Genomic DNA, 11,060 nt, shown 5'->3' on the forward strand with positions numbered 1-11,060 from the left:
CATATTCAAAATACAAAAAACTTGGAATACATTTTTTTCTCATCTAAACATGAGTAATCAACTGAGAAAGTTTCATGGTGTTACCTATTATTTAAGATTTTTACCCTATTCACCTGTAGTGTCTCGCCTTGAAGGCACAGTCTGCAATTCAGGCAAAAGGCTGCTTATATTTGAGCTCAACAGCCAATGTGTTCCTAAATCAACGTGTTGATTGGCTGGAATTGTGTAAAGTTTTACTATTGAGACACACACTAAACAGCTAGCTAGAGGAGAGAAGAGCAAGTTGCTGAATCTGGCAGGAAGTGTGGATTAGAATCGCAGACTGTACCTTTAAGTGAAAGATTCAAAAAGAAGAAATAAAGAAGGACGTTACCTCATCCAGTTGGAGTGAGTTTCTCTCTTTGCGTCTATGTACTTATCTGCATGTCGGCTCTTGTATGTCTTTGACAACATTGAATCAAACACTGTTACCTGTTTCAGTACAGAGGAGTTCAATATTTTGTACGGAATGTTTTTTTTTTTTTTAATCACTTTTTTTTAGACTAGAAACATTAATTATTTAGAAACACCAGTTGATGACTCACCACCCAGGAGTATCCGCTCTCTATGGCCTCATCCCTGTCCATCACCTCTCCCCCATAGGGGCCAAAGTGCGCCATTTTGGGCACCGCCTGACCCTGGTTGAACACCCCCAGACCTGCGTTTGGGATGTTGGACTCTCTGACCACCAGTCCAGGTGGCAGGGTGAGTCTGGCTCGGTCTGGGACCCCTACAGGAGCCGGGGTGTCGTGGATGAAGTTAGGGGGACCATGGACCCCACACTCATCAATGTAGAAAGACTCACAGTCCTCACAGTCTGCAGAGAAAAGAAACGAATCAGAGATAATTTACTGCTATGATGATGCAACCTAAAGATGTACAATCATTCTGTGGTAAAACTGAATAACCAACAACTGTGAAAACATCCATTTAAAATGACTAAAAACGGTATGATGATTATGATGCAACCTACAGATGTACAATCATTCTGTTGTAAAACTCAATAACCAACAACTGTGAAAACATCCATTTAAAATGGCTAAAAATGGTCATCAGCAGATCAACCTTTACAGTGGTGAAGTTAAGAGGATATAGGATGTATACATTTGTAAAATGATGGAGTGAATAAACAATTATACTGTTGAAATGTAGTGATATTACTGCACTAACACCAGTCATTGAAAAGAAAGATAGAGAGAGAGTGAAAGAGAGATTGTGTCGAGTAGAAAGATAGCAGTAAGAGCATAGACATATAAATAGACATATAAATTCGCAAAATGATGGAGTCAATGAACAATTATACTTTTGAAATTCAGTACTTACACCACCAGTCATTGAAAAGAGATAGAGAGAGAAAGAAGGGATTGTATCAAGTAGAAAGGTAGCAGTAAGAGCAACTCACAGAGGTTATCTTCATCTTTTGGCTCCTCTTCCTCTGTGTAGCTCACTCTGGGTGTGCTGCGCAGGCTGCCTCCACGTTTGTAGCTGTTCAACTGGCTTTCTGCAGTTTCAACCACTCTCTCTTTGACAGTCCTGACACACACACATAAAACAAAAAGACAAACACAATGCATGAAAGGAAACAAACTTAAAATTAACTTTAAAATGATTTGTTGCTAATCTTTACTCTTCATAAGGCAAACTTTAAGTTATCTCCTCTCTTTGATATGACTGCTTTATGTATCTACACGTAGATCTGCAATTCAGTATACATGCAGGGTTTTTTTCTAAACAAGGGAACAGGGGTGCTGTGCCCTGATACTCCTGGCGTGCACCCTCTTACCGAAATGCCAATTGAACCCAAGTCACACTTGGGCCTGTACTTATGCTGCCGTACAACATGCACTATTTCTCAAAACAATATTTTCTCCGCGAAAATATCCCAGCACCACCACCTTACAATGTGTCTGATCCTAAAATACGTTGTAATTACTCCAAAGATATTCCGATCCGACCGTTAGATGGTACAAAAACTATCCAAATAGGAGTTTCATAAAACGTATTAGCAGCTAGGCTAGCTAGCTACTATGGATACTAAAGGATTTTTGGTCCAAGCGTTAGCAGCAACCTAACAGGCGAGAGCTCCAGTTAAGACCTACCATACTCCGCAACATTCGTGTATGCAAGAACAATCCAAGTCCTAGTAAATAAAAGTTTGGCCAATATTTTGAAATGTGTCGTGTTCATTTACAGGGTAAAGTTGTACACTTCTACCAAAAGTTAAACAGTTGCTCAACAGTTGCTCATGTCTAGTTTTTGCGGATGACCTCAAGAGCCAGAATTTCTCTCTGAGATCCTCAGAATGTACCATTGAAGCTTCAATTTGTCAAAGGCTTCGCACCAACATAGTCGCGTCGCTCCCTCGGCTCGGCGCGGGGGGTGCTCCCTGATACTATATTTTTCTAGAAAAAGCCCTGACATGTATGTGTGTGTGTATTTCTATTTCTGTGTGTGTGACACTAGTCTGTTGCACAGATTGCCTCCAAGCAAACTGGTCTTTCTGCTGTATCACTATTTGACAAACACACACACACAAAACATTCTTGTGAAACCAATTTGCTGTTTGCCCTTACTGTTCATAAAGTAAACTGTGACATGCCTTTTTCTGCAAATACTGATATTTTATATCCAAATACTGACCTTTGTTGTGAGTGTGTGTGTGTGTGTGTGTGTGTGTGTGAGTGTGTGTGCGTGCATGAGTGTGTGTCTCCCTCTGACCCTCTCACCAGGTCTCTTTACTGTTTGGTCTTGCTCTCTCCCTCCCTGTCCATCCACTCTCTCAACGCCGTCTCTCTGTCCACCCGGGTTTGAGTCTGGGACCTGAGGAGGAACAGGAGCGAGTTCTGTCTTAGAGTTTGATCAGCAAACATGAGTTCTGTCCCGTTTATGCAGATGTTCTGTATGTGCATGTAAGTGTGTTTTAATGTTAGGCCTGAGGACACTGAGCGTTGCTGCTGATAGGTTGAAAACTGCTGTGTCTATTCTATAGTGTGTTTATGAGACCGGTTTGCTCTCCTCTATCTCAATGGTTCAGAACGGCCAAAAAGTTTAGCTGTTCACCTGTGATGGCAGGGCCGGAGCTGGGGGCTGGGTGTTCACCTGTGATGGCAGGGCCGGAGCTGGGGGCTGGGTGTTCACCTGTGATGGCAGGGCAGGAGCTGGGGGCTGGGTGTTCACCTGTGATGGCAGGGCAGGAGCTGGGGGCTGGGTGTCCACCTGAGATGGCAGGGCAGGAGCTGGGGGCTGGGTGTTCACCTGTGATGGCAGGGCCGGAGCTGGGGGCTGGGTGTTCACCTGTGATGGCAGGGCAGGAGCTGGGGGCTGGGTGTTCACCTGTGATGGCAGGGCAGGAGCTGGGGGCTGGGTGTTCACCTGAGATGGCAGGGCAGGAGCTGGGGGCTGGGTGTTCACCTGTGATGGCAGGGCAGGAGCTGGGGGCTGGGTGTTCACCTGAGATGGCAGGGCAGGAGCTGGGGGCTGGGTGTTCACCTGTGATGGCAGGGCAGGAGCTGGGGGCTGGGTGTTCACCTGAGATGGCAGGGCAGGAGCTGGGGGCTGGGTGTTCACCTGAGATGGCAGGGCAGGAGCTGGGGGCTGGGTGTTCACCTGAGATGGCAGGGCAGGAGCTGGGGGCTGGGTGCGCCTCACAGAGCCGACTCTCGACTCAGCTGGGGTTCTGACGGGAGCTCTAAAGGCACGAGAGGCTGAAGAAGACAGAATCAGTTGAGGTCCTCATATTTTTCTATGTGTAGTCTTTTCTCTAATCTAATAATAATAAAAAAACATTTCAGAGGCGGCAACAACATAAAAATAACTTGAGCACCCTATGTGCATAGAGGTTCATATGTACAGATAAATATTATATAACCTTTGTGTATTGTACACTCAGTTCCCAGTTTCTTAGGTGCACCTAGCGAAAACCAAAGCAGTCTTATATAACAGTCCTGCAATAAATTCCCTTTCATTATTGTAATAATGTTCAGACTATGTCGAAACAGTTTAAGAGAGGTGACGATTCAACTGTATGATGTTGGATTGCACATGATCTAATTTCTTTGATGAGATGATTGTTAATCTTTTGCTGTATACTGACCTGGAGGTCTCCTCTCCAAACTGGGTGTCCACTCTTCTTCTGAGTCGGTGCTGTCAGCAGTGGGTGCTCTCGCCAACGTCTGCATTCTGGCCCGGCCCTGCCTCATGAAGGTTGGAGGAGTGGAGGACAGACCTGACGGGGGGAATGACAGGAAAGAAAGCCAAGAGGCAGGCAGGAAAGCAGACAGGTCAAGGCAGAGAGACAGACAGATACTTTATGACGTGCGGTTTACAACTCTGAAATCATAGTGTACATTGGCAAAATACAATTCAATTCAATTCAATTTTATTTATATAGCGCCATAACAATACAATTGCCTCTAGGCGCTTAACAGAGCCCAGAGCCTATACAGACAGATATTACAGTAGAATTATTTGGCAGTGGCTTTTCTAAAAAAACATTACAGTATAATAATAAAGATATAATTAATGTTATTGTTTTGTTGTTAGTGAAACCTAATTCTGTCAAAGGCTCAGTAAAGCTCAGGGTTAAAAACTGAAACTGTGATGTAATGGTTACCTATGGCCAGCATGGCCAGGTGGTTCCTCTTCATGTTCTTGAAGCGCACCTTCTCCCATTTGGCCAGCCGCACCCACTCCGTCTGCGTGAAGTGCACTCTGAGGCCCTCGAAACTCTCCTAGGATGCAACCACACACAGCTTAGAGACAGGTGCAGTAAACAGGGTGTCTGCAGGTTTTAACAAGTGCAATTTTAGACTTTTTTAGACCTTTTTTAGACCATCATGGGTTCAATTTAAGACCTTCACGGAGTATCAAAAAAAGAAATAACAAAGCCAGACTGCGGTCAATTGACATTTATTGTCAATGAAACAAACATATATACATCCATTATTTTACATGCTTCTAAGCTGTGCACTTTTGGTGGCAATTTCATCCTCCAGAACCTTAAGCTGTTAGAGTTTGTCTATAGCAGCCCTCCTCAGAGCATTGGATTTTGAGAGGAGCTCTGCCATTTTGCTGCCAGCCTTGCCCTCTGCTTGCTCTGCCAACTGAGCCCAATTGATCGCAAATGCTGGACGCAGCACTAGAACTAGTACTACCGGTAGAGGTATTATTTCTGCTAGCTGCAGAACAAAACTGGGCTATACCATGCGAATTTCGCGGCGCATTTGCCGAGTCCTGGTGCTTACTTGACTTTGTGTGCGATTCCAGTGCCTTAATGCCCAGGGTCCCGAGTTTTAGAGTTCTTTTGCAGAGAATGCAGTAAGCCTCACTGTCGTTGGGAACGCGTTTCAACCAGTCCGAAAATTCCGGTCGCGAGAGTTATCATTGAGTTTGCATTTCCCCATCTTCTTCTGCCATTTAGTCGTCTTCTACTTCATAACTTCCCGCCTTGCTCGCACACAGGGAATCAAAATACTTGCTACTGCAAGTGATGAGAGTACATTTCCGTTTCACATCCGTAGTTTTCTTATTACGTTCCACTAACAGCAACATGTCATGTAGAACTACACGGACCATAACTGTGCCCATTACAGGAAAAGAAAAAACAGAACGGCGTGGAAAAGGACGTAAAAAAATATATTTTTGCATTGAAACGTAGGTCTTAAATTACTCAAACTCAATTTTAGACATACAGTGCAAAAAATCGCTATATTTTAGACTTTTTTTAGGCCTAAAATGGAAAATGTGTAATTTTAGACTTTTTTAGACTTTTTAAGACCCCGCGGACACCCTGAGTAAAGCAGAATGTGTGTGTGTGTGTGAGTGTGATGCAGAGTGCAGATAGTAGAGATGGCTGAAAGTGTAGCAGCACGTGTAGGATATTGCTGAACTCTACTGACCTCATCAGATGAACTCATGGTTGGTATGTTTCTCAGACCTTGCAGGAGTTGAGAAGCTGAAAGGTATTTGACCTAGAAAAAAAAACCCACAAAAACACTTTATCATCAATGGTTCTTTATGTTAGCAAAATGTCCTTTAACCCCACTCCAACAGTGCAAGTCAAATAGGATTTCAGGGACCTAATTCGCATTCTCATCATACATTTTGTGTAGGAGCCGTAAAAAGTCCAGTCATGTTTGACTTTAGGGTTTGTGGAATGAGTTCCGGTCAGTGTTGCCAACTTAGCGACTTTGTCTCTATATCTGGCGACTTTTCAGACCCCCTTGGCGACTTTTTTAGCAAAAAGCGACTAGCGACAAATCTAGCGACTTTTTTTTTTGTCATTTGGTGGATTTTTGTGTTGACAAAGCACTGAAAAAGCATCTCACATATCCTGTTCTGCAGTTCATGTTACAACTGATCTCACGAGAGCTGAGAACAGCGAGGGCTGTCATGGTCTCCTCTCCACTCACATAGCGCAGTCTGACGAAATAACAGCAACATATTAGAACTTTGTATTCGCGGGAAAAATATTAGTGTTACCCCGTCAGAATTGCATATTGTGCGCATCCGCAGCTTATTTACATATTATGCAAATTAGTTGATTACGTCATCTAGCGACTTCTGGCGACTTTTCAGAGAGCTTACAGCTACTTTCCTCACAGAAAAGTTGGCAACACTGGTTCCGGTTGACTCGCATATGTTGATGTGTATACGGAGCTGGTCGAAACCAGGCGTTAGGCGCGCACAAAGTGCATGTCCGCTTATGGTAAAGTACAAACTGACGAAACACCAAGCATAGTTTGACTTCAGCAGTGACGAGACTCTGCAGTTTCCTCATTCCGCGCTACTTTGGAATAGCTAATTAAATGGGCAACTATCATGATAACTAACATTCAGACTTTTTTCAGTCTAACATGGCTAACTTTAAATTCGACTTGAACACTACGCGGGCGCGAGAGAACGCTTCAGATGAAAGCGACATAAAGAAGCCTCACGTTACTTATTTATCCCAACAAACATAACCTGTGAGAAAAAAATTACACCAGAACAACCAAACCTCCAAAAGATTAAGGCTACCACGACATTTTTTTTACAGTTATTAACGTTATACGAGGTGTTAAGCAGTTAGCCTAATTATCCATACTGATAATATAAGTTTTCTACATTACAATAGAATTACATCAGTACCTAGCTAGTCTCATTATTTAACAGCCCACGTATAGTATAGGCTGGCGTAATTTAATCCAGGTATTAGATTGCTAGTTGACATTAGTTAGATAACATTAGCTAACTAACATTTACTAGATTTCTGATATGCTGGTTTAAACCGCAGACTAACGGCTAATTTCCAGCTAACAGCAAAGGCGAAGAGTGAACGGTTGAACTTGTACTGCTAACGTAGTCGGTGTTCATTTTATTTCAATATCACCAACCTGCTGTAATGGGATGTCACTGAAACCAACGGTTCTGGATGAAATGACGCTCAGCAAACCGGCTTCTCCTGTCTCCGTTGACTAACTTCTGGTTCTGGTGTCAGTTGGGTTGATAACTGCGCCAATTCTTCTCAGAGAGCCGCTGAGGCCCAGTCACAGGCATATACCACGCTGGAGACCACTCATTTCGCGCCTAAAAGAAACATCCAATGAAGTTAGTGGGTTCCCGGGTGTCTTGACGCTTCTTATGGAATGAGTCCAATGAGTTTTTATTCTTCCCCAGTATCATCCATCGTGCCAGGGACGTGCGGTCATCCTCACCTGTCATTTTGAAAAGTAAAAAAATTATAATAATAAAAAAAATATGTATATGCATATATATATATATATATATATATATATATATATATATACAGCCGCGAAAAAAATTAAGAGACCACTTCAAAATTATCAGTTTCTCTGGTTTTACTATTTATTGGTATGTGTTAAAGTAAAATGTACATTTTAGTTTTATTCTATAACCTACTGGCAACATTCCTACCAAATTTCAAATAAAAATATTGTCATTTAGATCATTTATTTGCAGAAAAATGACAATTGGTCAAAATAGCAAAAATGATGCAGTGTCTTCAGATCTCAAATAATGCAAAGAAAACAAGCTCATATTCATTTTTAAACTACACAATACTAATGCTTACACTTAGGAAGAGTTCAGAAATCAATATTTGGTGGAATAACCTTGATTTAAAATCACAACTTTCATGTGTCTTGGCATGCTCTCCACCAGTCTTTCACATTGCCGTTGGGTGACTTTATGCTACTCCTGGCGCAAGAATTCAAGCAGCTCGGCTTCTTTTCATGGCTTGTGACCATCCATCTTCCTCTTGATCACATTTCAGAGGTTTTTTATGGGATTCAGGTCTCGAAATTGGGCTGGCCATGACAGGGTCCTGATCTGGTGGTACTCCATCCACACCTTTACTGGCCTGGCTGTGTGGCATGGAGCATTGCCCTGCTGGAAAAAACACTTCTCAGAGTTGGGGAACATTGTCAGAGCAAAAGGAAGCAAGTTTTTCTTCCGGGACAACGTTGTACTTTGCCTGGCTGAGGTTTGTAAAAGACCATAAGGATTGAAAAAGCGGACTGGAGGTTCTTCTAAGTTCGTCTTCTCTGATGAGTCCGATTTCACAGTAGGTGCAAGACTCTCTGGCTTGTAGGCCTCTCCAGGTCTCCGTCTAACCATCAGACGACCATGTGTTGGGCAAAGCTGAAAATTGGACTCATCAGAGAAGACGAACTAGAAGACCCTCCAGTCCGCTTTTTTCAATCCTTATGGTCTTTTACAAACCTCAGCCAGGCAAAGTACAACGTTGTCCCGGAAGAAAAACTTGCTTCCTTTAGCTCTGACAATGTTCCCCAACTCTGAGAAATGTTTTTTCCAGCAGGGCAATGCTCCATGCCACACAGCCAGGCCAGTAAAGGTGTGGATGGAGTACCACCAGATCAGGACCCTGTCATGGCCAGCCCAATTTCGAGACCTGAATCCTATAAAAAACCTCTGAAATGTGATCAAGAGGAAGATGGATGGTCACAAGCCATGAAAAGAAGCCGAGCTGCTTGAATTCTTGCACCAGGAGAAGCATAAAGTCACCCAACGGCAATGTGAAAGACTGGTGGAGAGCATGCCAAGACACATGAAAGTTGTGATTTTAAATCAAGGTTATTCCACCAAATATTGATTTCTGAACTCTTCCTAAGTGTAAGCATTAGTATTGTGTAGTTTAAAAATGAATATGAAGTTGTTTTCTTGGCATTATTCGAGATCTGAAGACACTGCATCTTTTTTGCTATTTTGACCAATTGTCATTTTTCTGCAAATAAATGATCTAAATGACAATATTTTTATTTGAAATTTGGTAGGAATGTTGCCAGTAGGTTATAGAATAAAACAAAAATGTACATTTTACTTTAACACATACCAATAAATAGTAAAACCAGAGAAACTGATAATTTTGAAGTGGTCTCTTAATTTTTTCCGCGGCTGTATATATATATATATATATATATATATATATATAATAAAATAAATATTCATATTTCTCTACTAATCTGTGGTATGGGTGTAATATCTGCATGATTCCGATCATTTCGAGCATTTTTATTATCAAAATCGCTGAATTTGCGCATTTCCGGTTCCTGAAAACAGGGACCTGCCGTGGACATAGACTGCATTCCATTTCTAAGAGAGCTCTCTTGACTCCCCCTCTTGACTCCTCGATGCCCCGACTCCTCGATGCCCTCAGTGGTGAGAGATCAAGAGACCGTTCATTTTCAACATTTGGGACACTCTAATCAGAGAGGATGTGGCATCATCACGCTGTGTGTACGTATCTGCTCGCACTAGCGCGCTCTGTCAGACTGCAGTGTGTGGTGCCGTCACTTAGCAAGCAAGCAATCATAATAAGCTACTGACATCGACATGGCTAACGTATACCTCCCTAACGAATTCAGACAATTCTTTGTTAATCAATCACGGCATAATTGCCCCCGCTAGTCAAGCGAAAAGTGTCCGATTAAAAGTGCACTAACGGGCTATTCCCGGGTGGTAAAATAGCCCTTTGTACAGTCCCAGGTGGGGGAGATAGCCAGCTGCTTAGCATAACTGCCATTCAGAACCAATGGTAATGCTACCAAGCTAGGCTAGCTAGGTATGCTAACTCGGTATACATCGTGAATAACCACCAAAAATACTCATGTCACTGGCTTTATTTTGAGAATGGCATGTTATTAGTACATTTAATATCAGTACAGTTGTTTAATTACTGCTGATATGTACATTTATGGTCTGTAGCCTTGTGGTCTTCTGACTCTGCTATCATAGCCACCATAGCCATTAGGTCCGCCATTGATTTCAAAATAAACCGAAAAGCTCTGGTTGGGAATGGCGCACATAGTTATGGGTAATAATGCCGCCATTAGGGCATCAAGGAAGCTCAGACCCTCACTTGAAAAACGACCGTTATGTGACGTATTTCAAGGAGTCGACAAAAGCGGAAATGAAGGTTTAAGAGCAATGGGACACTCCTTGCTCTCTTAATAAGAAGGAATGAAGGAAGGAAGGAGGCATGAAGGAGGCAAGGAGGCACCTTTGGAACGGGGGGTGAGGCAGATGCATTCATAGACATGTATAGGTAGACGCCGCCTCCACTGCTTCAGCCCGTTGCCTCGGCGAAACGCGTCGCCGCCATATTGTTACAGGAGCTCTCTGACGCCAGAGGTCTGTCAAACGTGTCAAACAACCGCAAGTTGCCAGGAGCTGCGGTTTATCTGGATACAAATCACGATAACCTTTTACATTTCGCAACCAATTTCATGGAGTATTCAAGGGTTTGTGCTCTACGTGAAGTGTGTGAAAAAGATTTGCCTCTACATTACTTTGAATCTCGCTAGTTAAATCGCCAGTCATTCATGTGCATGGGTCTATGATAAACGCGCACCTTTCTTGCACAGCTCCTGCACTTTGAAAATACTGAGAAGCTCTATAAACTATCGAAATAGTGCTTCTTTAGTTACTACGTATTGACCATCATTAAGAGAAAGAGCATCAAATAGTGAAATACTGGCAGTCAGTGTGTTTTTCATAGTTTA

Source organism: Sprattus sprattus (genome assembly GCF_963457725.1).
Source record: "Sprattus sprattus genome assembly, chromosome: 16".
Classification (NCBI taxonomy): Eukaryota; Metazoa; Chordata; class Actinopteri; order Clupeiformes; family Clupeidae; genus Sprattus; species Sprattus sprattus.